This window comes from Drosophila erecta, unplaced genomic scaffold (assembly GCF_003286155.1).
Source record: "Drosophila erecta strain 14021-0224.00,06,07 unplaced genomic scaffold, DereRS2 tig00000021-arrow-pilon, whole genome shotgun sequence".
NCBI lineage: Eukaryota > Metazoa > Arthropoda > Insecta > Diptera > Drosophilidae > Drosophila > Drosophila erecta.
Window position 1 is genome coordinate 16,375,656 of NW_020825198.1, and position 11,654 is coordinate 16,387,309.

The following is an 11,654-nucleotide window of genomic DNA, read 5'->3' on the forward strand; positions in this document are numbered from 1 at the left end:
GGAACTTTTTGGGATCTGGCCGGCATTCGGCAAGTTTGGCAAGTTCCTGGTCAGTTAAATTGTGAAATTACTTCAAATTGACTAAGGAATAAATGTAGTACCTTTGAAATGGTTTTAAATATTTCTCTACACTCGTGATGCACTAAACACTCGTAAATTAGCTTTAAAGAGCTATTGATCTTTCTCTGAGCAACTATCTGGTTAAATAATTGCCATTTCCCCTCCAGATCTTACAAATAGTTTAAGCCCAACTCTGTACGTCTTTCAACTCTCGTATATTTTGCCATATAAGCAAACTTTTGTCAGGAATCGGATACTTATATAAAGTACGGCAGAACAGAAACCGATTTGACCTGCTTAAATTCAGTCTTCCAACTGGGACACAGCATCATTCGGATTTTGCAAACGATTTTTGGCGAATTGCCTGCTTATGCATTTTTGACTGCCCTCGCTCATAAATATGCGCATTTGCAGTCATGGAAAATTTGCAAATTAAATACGTCCATCAATCGGAAAAGTGCTGGCGACCAACAAGTGGCAAGCTGTCGATTCCCATGATGCATGAAGTACACACGGCGCATACGTAATACTTATGACTATTTAATTTCGTTTGAAGGCATACATTATAAATGTAATTCTGTTTAACAAGAAATGTTAATTGTACATCTCTTGTCACTATTTTTCGCCAGGCACACACGCACATTGGCGTTGCGTGTAACTTAATCAAACAAGGTCAATACGGGCCATCGTATAGCCATCGTATTTGTCATTGACATTGAGGCCACATGTCCTATGGCGACCTCCATTAATAGTTTGTTTGGCCAGCAGAACTAGAATTATCATAGTTCAGTTTCAGCCGTCTGTCGAGAAGCCTTGGTGTGTAATTATGCCGTGAATAATTTGTTAGACCAGCTGCCAAAGTGGGTTCAATTTAGGAACCTTGACTATAGACAGTGGCCAAGAACGCACTAATTGCATTTCGGTATCATTCGTATTCTCATGACATTTTTAACTGCTATTTCCGGACACCAATTAAATAAAGTTGTTCAACTCACTCCGTCCTTCAGGGCAAATCCAAGCCATTACCCTTAAACAAAAACCAAATTTTCAAAACTCAATTTCGCATGTTAGCCCCAATTGAATTGAAAACACTTTAGAGGAGCAGCAACGTCCAGAGCCAAGCCAAAATCTAATTAAACGTAATGTTGTGTAATCTTGTCGTTCAAGTGACCAGTTTGTTCAATGCGATTTGCGTAACATGATATAGATTAAAGTTATGAAAGATTTTCACAATCCATTTTGCTCGTCCTGCATGCACAGTGTCCTTCGCACAAGGTGAATACAGGGAGTTGGAAATTAAATATAAATAACAGCATATTGACCCGTCTGGCACCTACGAGTGTCAAACGGAGACACACTGATAAAAAAAAGTATATTACTATATTCATTTAACTTGCACAGCTTTTGTCTAACTTTTCCTGTCTGTATATATTTCTAAATTCAAGATGGAATAACTTTATCAAATTCAAGCACGCTTCTGAGCTTCCAGGTTGTTTGTCTTTGTGTCTTTGTGGAAATTTTTGCAATCCGCTTTGCCTGAGGAAGTGCTGGCGCCTTCAAACATTAAATATAAATTAGGGCAGGTCGGGTCGACGAGAGAGTGCCTTCTGTGAAGGTTGTAGGTCAAAGGCAAGGCGAGAACAAAAGCCAAGTACGATATCCTTGCATGCAAATGTTGCTTTTGACAAGCACAGGATAACCATATTGATTGTGGGATCGGTGTAAGGATATCGGAGCTTTGTGTTTACAGTCTGTTTGACTCGGCTGTCCCAGGACAACGAATTGGCACTGCGACCTTTGTCTGCCTTCTTCGCCTTTCTCTGCTCTATGTGCCATTTCTAATGGCTTTTTAATTGAAGTACAGAATTCAATGAATAAATAAAAGATAGTTGCCAAAGCTTTTGTTTGTTCTTCGTACGCTGGCAAAAGTGAGAATGGCCAAGGAAGCTCGAGCAGACAGGAAAAAATTGCTAAAGTTTGGAAGCCAGGAAAAAGGAAATTTTCTAATTGAGTTCAACTTTTGCCCCATTATGAATACGGAGAGCGCCAAACTTTACCCTTTGCCACACATGTGTCTGCCGCAGAAAGTGCTTCCAAGCCAATGAATTTCCATGGAGCGTTCAAAGTTCAACATGCTCTTCTTGGTCAACAAAAATCATTTGCCTTATTGCTACCGTAAAAACGGCTCAATTCTATTATGCATATTTTGTAAGCAATTCCAAAGTCTTTCATTTTGAAATCTATAGCTGTTATGAAGCTGAGCCCATTGTAAAGTGCACGTTGTGTAAGGTATCAACAAAGAATTTGTACAAGCATTTTTACATGAACAAAGGAGAATGTTATATTTTTAAGCCACTAGTTGAATAACGAATACGTATTAAATTTCATCTTCCAATGTAATGAAACCCACCTTCACATATATTAACATGCTTAAATACAGCTGTATTTATTTGCCAGCATTTCGCTGTCTGTCTAATTAAAAACGAGTCACGTACGTTGGAAATTAAAAGCGAACAACAATTTTGCTGACCACAAAAGTTCAGAGGTTGGGCTCGGCGGGTTTTCCATGGCTGGTTTTTCCAAAGCATGCCCCAATTCGAGCTGGCCCACGTTCAATTTCATTTCACGCAGCTGTGCCTCGATCACCAATCACACTGGAATTGCCTAGAAAATTGTAATTAAATGCCAAGAAGTGGCATAATAATTGTTGTCGGAGGGCATGACAGCAGTTCCGTCGATAATGCCACTTGACGCCCGAAACAGGGCAGGAGTCATCTCATTGGTAAGCTGATATGTGGAGATGCGACCACTGGGATCACCACATCCTTGGTGGTTGCCCACAAGGATAATGAGGTGGAGCTGCCGCCACTTGGAAAACTATCGAGCCTTGCATGATGTAATTACCACTCAGTTTCGGATTTAAATTTCATTCGTGTCTCGCCTCCTGGCTGGTAATCCTGCACCGGAAAAAATAATGTAAATAATTAGTAGTATTTTTCAGTATTTAGTAAAATGTAGATCTAAATCAAAATGTAAAATATATTTCTGCCAAATGGAATTGTTAACATAATTGTGCTCATAAAATACAATGTAATAGAATACATTTGCTTATTTATGCGAATTTTTCGCCGTGCGCTACATTAAATGAGTGGTTCATTTGGGGCCGTCGGCAAGGCAAAGTAACTGCCAAAAGTCACCACTTTCCAGGTTGCGTGTCTGTGTTGGCCTGCTCCGGTTTGCTTTTGACTGGCTGGGCTTGGCAGCCACAGAGTGCCACAGTTTTGGCAGGAAACCGCACCAACACGTGCCCCAACAACGGAGGCGGGGCATGAGATATGGCAACCGTCTGGCAGGTCCTTGGGCCTTGTGTTTGTTGGCAACCGAGCTCCTTTGTCTGTTTCGATTTGGTTAATTGTATATCAGTGGACAGCATTACAGCATTACACTTTGGTAACATCTTTCGGTAATGTCCTGAGGTTGGAGTGGCGTTGCTCTTTGTTTGATTAAAGTGTTAGCCGCAAATGCTTAATGCATAGAACTAACGCCCTGCGCAAGTGTCGCTTGTCTTAAAATGAAAAGCATATATAATGTATCAATGGACAATGGTTGCTAAGCTTAGTAGGCGTTCTGTGCATTTGATAACCAACCAACAAGTAACCTATATAAAACTAGTACTTGCTTACTAAGATGTTCAAGTTTAAAGCGCAATAAACTTACAAAGGTTAGAAGCAGGAAATGTGTTTTTGCAAAAGACTTATAATGCCTGCAAAATTTCGCATCTCTGGGCTGTAAGTTTTCGAATAAAACGGTATAACATTGCACAAACGGACAACAAAACTGAAGAAGCCAGCTGCACGATGGGAACTTTCACTTTGCCAAGCTGTCGATAAAGATGTAGATCCCTGTCTTGTCCTGCAGACAGGCTAAAAGTGGGCAAAACTTGTTAAATAAGACTTCTAAATTCATTTGCTCCATACGCAACTTAACACCGAGAAAAGCCAAAAGCGGCATCAAAACTTTGGCCCGCTAAAAACTGCAGTAGGATGTGGTGTTTAAAGTTAGTTTGGCACCGAAACTGGATATACCCTTACTCAGCAAAGGGATGTAAATGAAATTTTATGCAGTGAATCCACGCTTTTCAAGCTAGAAGTGGGCATGTTTTGAATACATAATACTAATTGTAGCTAACTTTTGTGCAGCTTAAAATATATATTCTTGTTACGCCCTTTATCAACAAATAATTAACGCTTTCTTGTATAGCAAGCCGGACAGTTAAGTTGGCCAACTCCACAGTTAGGGTCTAAAAATGAGCGAAACACAATAAACAACTTCATCAAATGCTTGTGGCTGCAATTCCCCGTTGTTGTAGCCTGTGCAAATATTTTCGGCAATCCCGAAAGCGCAAAGAAAATAGAGGAGTCGGAAAAACTTTTCGCAGGGCGGCAGCTTAAATAAATAGGGCGTTTGTGGAAAGGGGGAGCGAAGGCCAAAGGCATCACAATGGTCGTCGTCATCGCTTGGCCACCTAAAAGTATGCAACACTTTCTCAAGTTGCCCACCCCAATTCGCTCCTGATTCCTTACAAGTTTTGTTCCTTGTGCATTTTCATTAAATAGTGTTGTTCGCCATTGTTGCCGGCGCTGTACTTTGCATATTTTAACTGCTTATGGCTCGTTCTGACACGCCTCCGCCATACAACATGGTGGATTGGAAAGGGGCGGCGCCCAGAACATTGTAATAAAAGACAAACTTTCTTTTCGCCGGCAAAAAATTACTTTTGTCTTTCTTATTATCGTGTTGCGGGCGCTTCTATTTGTTTATTGTTTTCGAGGAACGGAGGGGGTTACAGGTGGCATGTAGCACGCGGGATTAGTTGCCGTTGCATAGCGGTGGCCATCTTTTTACAGAAATTATTATTTAAGAACTAACGCTTTCTTTTTTAATCGTACTTATTAGATGGACTATACAGAAAAGGTTGTACAAACCTATTATTATTATCTTTCGTCAAATAGATAATAGGATTGTGTTAAATTGAGTAGTTTATTAGTCATGTCGACGTCAAATGTTACTAGGATTGGTAGCAAGTTGCACTTCATATTATCATTATCATTATCATTATCATTATTATATTGGTAATCATTGTATTTAATAAAAGATATGCACATGTTCTTTTATATTTTATGTAATTATTACAAAGTTGTTTTGGCCAGCCCTGAAACTATTTTCAGGAGTAACCTGTCTTGTTTCTCCAGTGTAAGTGCACGGGAATTGTGACATCACATTGGAGCCATCATTGCGAATTCAGCAACGAGCAAGAACACGAAATGTTCCTCCATTTAGTTGCGCCAAGGACAATCTGCCGCAGCAAGTGCATTGGTTCGCGATGTAATTTGTTTCATTGCCAATTGTCTTGTCGTGTGCCGTCTCTTGACTGGCTTTTTATGACTCTTGCCAACGGCGGGTTTTATGGTCCAGACACGGCCACGCCCCAAATGGGCGGCTATGGCCAAGAGCCACTGCAAACGCGGCCCAGTCCGACTGTCTGCCACTCGACCCTTGACGGCTGTCGAGGGTTTTCCTAACTTAATTTGCAACAACTGCGCTGGCAGGACTTTTAGGTGTGGCCAGCTGTGAGGTAAACATTTTGTTGCCGGCTTTGCGCTGTTCTCATCTGGCTGTTGGCTTAATTGGCTTATGAAGTCAGTCCCCCAAGTCGGTGTCTGGGCTCCCCGGCCATTGAAATAATTATTACAAATAACTATTCAGCGCGTTCAAGTGTTGCACAATTAAGTGTCATTAGCGAAAAATGCATATATACCGGCTAATCCCAGTTCCCCAGGGACTTTCGGAACCCAGTTCTTGCTGCGGGCATTTAATTAGCATCAAATTACTTTTATTCACACTCCAATGCGCGAGGGCATATGTTGCACATAGTTTTACCATTCTCTTGGCTCGAAAGGCAAATGAAAATGTGGAGCTCATTTATGGTTAATTAATCCATGCGATTACATGGGTGTGTAGTCGTTGAAAAGGAGCCAGCTTAATTAAAGACATTACTGACATGTCGGATTATTACCACTTCTTTGCATCGGTGACTGCGCAAGAAACTAAAAACAAAACTTAATGGCTGCTTCACCGACTAACAACACGTTCCTTCCTTATGCCTTTTAAATACAAGTGGATTAAATTCAAATTGATGTATTGTCTTTGGCGCAAAGTAGCATTTAATTGCTGATGGCTGACGTCAATTAAAGGCACTTTGGCAGGTAGTGACATGGGTGAACTAGAACCGAAACATTGGAGTATCGTGTTTCGGGTGAAATGATTAAGTGGTGCAACTCGGCGAATGAGTAACATTTAATTCAATTCAATTAAAGGGAACTAACTGCAGTATATGTCAAACTAACAAACTTATGCCAAACGAGGAAAAGGGCTGACGATTTGGCACGAGGGGAGCTCTGTTTTTAATTAACGATGTACGAAGCTAAATTGAAAAATTTGATTAAAAAGTTTTTTGCCCCGCCGCAGCGGAGGCAAGAAAGTGGATTTTCAAGTACGAACGGGGGGTGCAAAATGGTGGGTTCGTTTGTAGTGCCAACGAAATTCTAGTTAGTTTGGCCTTACAAATGTTTTAACATCATTTTATTTGCAGTATGCAAAAACTGCTCCACGCACTTCAGCGGCTAACTGTGTGTGTGCGTGTGTGTGTGTGTGTGTCTGTGACCGGATGTGGGCGCGGTGGGGCGTGGCTGGCATTAACACTTGTAGTGTCAGTGTCGCATGTCGCTGCCAGCGAAGCTGTTAAACTAAATACACGCTGTCTGGGTCCCCGCATCAGCTCACTCACGAGTATTTCCCGCTCTCTTCTGCGGGGTGTGTGTGTGTGTGTGTGTGTGACGTACTTCCGGTTCGTTGCATTCGCCAACACTCGGGCACACCTCCCCTACATGCATTCTATTTCAGGCATACCCATATTTGTAGCTGCCTGGTAGCAACATTTCGCATGCAGCAAGCGCGCAATTAGGAGTTGCTCAGTTCACTTTGTTACTACCACCTGATATTTAACATTTCTTGCAGCTTGCCGTTGATATGGAAATTTGGGTAGAGCCCCAAGAAACAATCAGGTGCACTTTTAGTGGCAGCACCGAAGTTTCAATGACGTTCCATTGCAACAGAAAGGAAAATCGCACAGTACATGTGTGTAAGGTAAATTTATAAATACTGCTATACAAATGAATCAGATATTTGAACAAATTAATATCAAAATCTTTCCAACTGTGTATAAAGTAAGATAAATGGATTAAAAACATTTAAGAAATTTCTCCCTCCAAAACAATCCAAATTTATTCGACTTTTTGGGCTGGCGATGTAGACTGAATGTATTAACTGAATGTAAAGTTACTTAAAAATTGTAACCATAGATGGCTTAAGCCCTTTTTATGTTTCTTATGCTGCAATTTTTATAAGGGAAACTATTACTTAATTGAGGCACACCATCAGTGGTTGGCTTAAAGCTAATCCTCTCGGCACTTTAAGGGAAATCCAGCTGAAATCAATCTGAAATCTAGGGGTTTCCGAGTCTGATAAGCTTGCAGCATTGGAGAATATTTGGAGCCTTGCTTAGCATACTTATAGGGGCATTTTGCGGCGATGCATTTGCGGCAGTGCACTGCACGCCTGCAGCCATTTGCATCTGCGTGGATGTATTAAACATGAGGCAAATGAAAAGCGGAAGTGCCAACCATGCGGCGAGCGATTTTCGCGGTCTCTTTCGCCGATGGCAGAAGTCAGTGCGGAAAATGAAGGAAAACTCCGCCCACCGCAGCACATCGCCAATTGGGGTTGCATTTTGTCCCCCTTCCGCATTTATTACTCATGCAAAGTATGCACCAAGGAGCGTATTTCGGGTGCCAAGGGAGAGGGAGAGGGGGTGGGGTTGGGGCTTGGGGGCTATTGGGGGCGGCATCTCCGGCAACTGTTTGAAATTCATGACTTGTTTAGTGCACATGCCGCATAATGTTGCATACATTTGGTACCGTTGGCGGCAGCGCCGCGGGTTTATTGCAGCTGGCACTATTTGCTGTTTTTGCCGCTGTTATTACCGCTTCTGTTGCTGGTGTTGTTGGTATTGTTTCAAACCTCACAAATATGCAAGCAAGCCGGGATGTATGTGAGAAGGTGCGTCACAAAAATATGTGGTGTGTTAAAAAAAGTGCAGTGAGCTTCGTATATATCCTCTAACTTTACAAATAATTAAAGCAATAAGCCTTTAACTTCCATTTAAGCTCTACGCGTATGCAGAATACGAAGAAAAAGTGAGAAATAAAAGTATATCTGATTTTTATTAAATGCAAGAACTTTCATTAATTACTGACAAGAAATGTATACTTTTCAGGAGAAACAACTGTTTGTTATTTCGCGCATCTTCTGCAGTCATGCACACTTAAGCCAACATAAGTACTACTGAATTTGGGTAATATTTATACATTTGTACATAAATGTCAGGCGTGTGTGTGTGCGTAAGATGTACATGCATGGCTTCGACTTGTTTTGCATGCTAATTGCCTTTGATGTTGAGTGAAAGAGATGGAGCAGCAAACAACGAAAGAGAGGGCGCACATCTGTCTACAGAGCTCGTAATTTGCTGGCCTGCCTTTGATTATGTGCGAAATTGCTTTACAGTGCGCCCTTATAAACCAATTTAGAATTCTAATTAATTATTAAGCTACCGATCGATTCGATTTTATATTACTTCTTTTTATTTCCTATTTTTATGGGTGTATGGGAAAAAAATCGATGTTTTTTTATGCCTGCGGCAAAAACGAAAACATTTTCTGTGAGAAGCCAGTTCAAACTTTTCTGGCAAAATCATTTCCCAGTTGCGCACAAAAATATGCAGTTGAACAAAAATGAAACCTTGATTTGGAAATTATTCCTCGCAATGAAATGTTTGCTTCGGAATTGAAGCAAGTTGGGGGAATCATGTTGCATAATTTACTGCAGCCACTGTGCGTTTTGCAATCGTGTGCTCCCACTATTTACCGCCACCATTTCCCAATTCCATCCTGGGCTAATGGCTCTCTGCATATTTCATCATATTAAGTGCCAAAACAACGCATAATCAACTTCCATGGACCCCCTGCCCATGGTCCTATTGTAGGTCTATTTCAGTGAGGTTAAGGAGCACTCTCCGTGTAACTGAATTAAATTCCGTTCCCAATAGTGCACCATCTACCACCGCAAAATGTTGCAATCTGAAAATGCACCCCATCATCAATGCAACTGGGCTGGCTAAGTTCCCATCGCTTTCCCATCAAATATCCCAATTTTCCCAGCTCCACTTGCCACCCATAAAGTGCACTAATTATACTGCTAAACAATTTTGTATAGCGGAGGGCTTTTGTTTATGTTACTAAGCGAATTTTGTACCAGCTTTGTGCAAAGACCCGATTGCCACAAATTGGTTGCATAAACAAATACTATCTGGGTTACACTTGGAGTAAAATCACCGATATTAGCCTCAGTGGCTGTTTTTGTATGTAGTTTAACGTAAAAAGTACGTTATATTTAAAAATTGTACAATGCATTTGAAGCCGAATGTATTGCTATTTAAGAAATAGAATTTTCCATTCTCCAAATTAGCATATTACTAATATCAATGAACTCGGATGATGATTTTATACTTGTTGATGTTTATATGAGCTTTCTTACTTCTTCTTGCTTCCGCCATTTAATTGTACGTTTTGCACAACAATCACTAAATTGTTTATTGTTGCTTACGATTTCAGTACTTCACAACCGACCCAGTACTAGGTACTAGGTCGATGATTTCACAAAACACGTAACCAATAAATATAAAGAAATTTTCAAACGGAACAATTAATCAATCGGAATAAAAAACTTGCTGATTGAAGTGCAGTCAGTACTGACGACTACCCTTCACTCGATTTTAAGTTCTTCAAAAATAATTGGTCACAGAGTGCAGGTAATAGCTTTAATTATATTATTATAGGCACTGCGGAAGGGCGTTTCTAAGCCCTCCAGATTAGCACATGCCATAAATTCATTTAAGCCCCTATAATCCATGCCCCACAAACACACCCGGCCATAACCGTAAAGGCATTCCTACATTAGCTCAGATAGTGCTCATGATCTGAATCAGCTTTCCTCACAAATACTGGCCCAAAGCAATTGCCCTGTGAAATTTGCATGGAATGCAGTTATGAATTTATTTATGACTCTCCATCTCCGGATGCTTGTGCTCGTGTCTACCTCTCCTATGTCCTATTCTTAGTTTTGTGATCCTTCTGGAATTTTATTTGCTTCCCAAATACACATTTATACATTTGCACATCCATGACCGAAAGTAGCAGAGCCAAAAATATATCTTTACTATCTGGGCAATGTGCAATACATTCGTTGCGAGACCATTAATTTAAACCTAAGGCAAATCACAGCAATTTTATTATAAACACATTAACAGTCTGCACTGCAATTTAAAGGGATTCATGAATGCACGTGGTAGCAAAAACATTACTCACAAATATTTGAATATTTGTACTCTAGTTGTATTACATTTGGAAAACCGTACCATTAATGTTAATGTCGATTTTAAAGCTGTTTTTGTTTGCAATTCTGGGAATTCAAATCAATAATTTCCATACTTCTTTTCTAAGCACTGTGCCATAAAAGTTTTTGTGGAACTAAAATTTTAAAGCTGTTTTTGTTTGCACTTCTGAAAATTCAGATCAATAAATTTCATACTTCTTCATGACAAAGTATCACTAAAATTTTATAGAAATCTACATGCACAGATTTGTGTTCTTCGCCAGCTATAATTTTTTGTGAGTATTGCCGCAAGATGGGTGGTCCAAACTTTTTAAATATTTTTCTCATTTCTCAAACAAATGCGTTTTGTTTACAGAACAAAAAAGTTGAATATATAAGTACATTGCCATTTGCAAGAATTGTCTGATTGAGTAATTGATATTTTTGAATGGAATTTGAAAAAACTGAGAGCAACATTTGTTTAAAGTATATTTACCAAGAGCAATGTAGAAACGTATATAGCTTAAGAATATGGCAAGTTTGCATCTATTCAGAAAACAAATTATTTGTAAATATTATTGTAATTATTTGTAATGAGTCACTTAAGGAATTTAACATATCTGGATAAAGATATACTGAGCTGAGCTGGATGCTGAGCTTGATGACATAAGAAAGTTCATCCCAACTTGAGATTATACTATCATACGAATTTATGAAATGTTATTCATGCAGTTAGTTGTCGTCGCCGTCTGATAGATCCTTCGAGAAAGCCTTACGCAGGAATTTCGGCTGGATCTGGCTTCGTTCAGATCCTTCTGGTATAAATAAATTTGTCTTTTATTAATGCCGGCGATTCTTAGTATTCTCAGTATTATTATAATGTGGATGGGGCCATTTTTCAAATAATTGGCTGACAATTTATTAAAAGAAACATAATTAAATGACCATGACCATGAATATGACCATGTGCGGAACACTAAAAGCAACCCTCGTTGGGTTCTTGGTTTCGAAAAAGAGAAGTTACCGTCTTGGTCACGAAAAAGAGA